Source organism: Echinops telfairi, unplaced genomic scaffold (genome assembly GCF_000313985.2).
Source record: "Echinops telfairi isolate 266 unplaced genomic scaffold, ASM31398v2 ScPeMD7_7471;HRSCAF=8509, whole genome shotgun sequence".
Taxonomy (NCBI): domain Eukaryota; kingdom Metazoa; phylum Chordata; class Mammalia; order Afrosoricida; family Tenrecidae; genus Echinops; species Echinops telfairi.
This window is the reverse complement of record NW_022111375.1, coordinates 247190-248204: the sequence shown is the minus strand read 5'-3', so window position 1 is coordinate 248204 and position 1015 is coordinate 247190. Positions and strand designations below refer to the sequence as shown.

The 1015-nt window shown below is 50.0% G+C and overlaps 1 long non-coding RNA gene across 1 annotated transcript in view; it reads right to left on the bottom strand.

The window, feature by feature from the left end:
• Window positions 1-1015, bottom strand: part of LOC123521151 — a 4502-nt gene that overhangs the window by 2101 nt on the left and 1386 nt on the right. The gene's annotated exons all lie outside the window — the stretch shown is intronic.

The window sequence follows — 1015 nt, the reverse complement described above, 5'->3', positions numbered from 1 at the left end:
GCGACCCTGCAGGACCGGGCGGAGCTGCCCCTGGGGGTCTCCCAGGCTGTCAGTCTTCACGGGAGCAGACGGTCTGGTCTTTCTCCCGGGGAGCTAATAGATAGATAGATCGATCGATCGATCGATAGATAGATAGATAGATAGATAGATAGATTGACAGATAGATGACAGATAGATGATAGGTAGATAGATAGATGATAGATAGATGATAGGTAGGTAGATAGATAGATGATAGGTAGATAGATAGATATGTAGATAGTTAGATATATAGATAGATAAATAGATATGTAGACAGTTAAATAGACAGATAGATAAACTCACTTCCACTGAGTGGATGCTGACTCTCAGTGACCCTGCAGGACAGGACAGAGCTTCCCCTGTGGGTTTCTGAGACTGTCAGTCTTTATGGGGCTACAAGAACCTCATTTTTCTTCCACGCAGGGACGGGCTAGAGACGCAAACACTGCCTTCAGGGGGTGCAGACGCCACTGGGGGCTCTGCCGTGCAGCCATAGCTGCCCATTTTGATATTTTGGTCTCATAAACCCTTCTACGATTTTTGTAGCAATACTGTGTAGCAATCCTTGTAGACAAAATAGACATGAGGATATGTGATGCTGGGCTGAAACGGAATCCTGGTGGTTCACAGGCTTAGATGCAGCAAGCAGTTTGAACCCACCCGTCGCTCCTTGGGAGAAAGACCAGACTGTCTGCTCCCGTGAAGACTGACCGCCTGGGAGACCCCCAGGGGCAGCTCCGCCCCGTCCTGCAGGGTCGCTGCGACTCAGTATTGATGGCAGCGCGTTGTTCTAGAAAGGTTAAAACACTCAAAAGCTAACTGAAAAGTTAAGAGGTTTGAATCCTCCTGTAGGTGCCTCTTAAGAAAGACCTGCAGATTTCAAATGCCAAACCCAGCCACGGACATCCCCGTGGCCGCAGTCTGACTCCGGCACACTAGGGGGCGCTGGGCGACACCTGGCTGTTTAAACCCACAGCGCCCCCTGCTGGTGGGAATG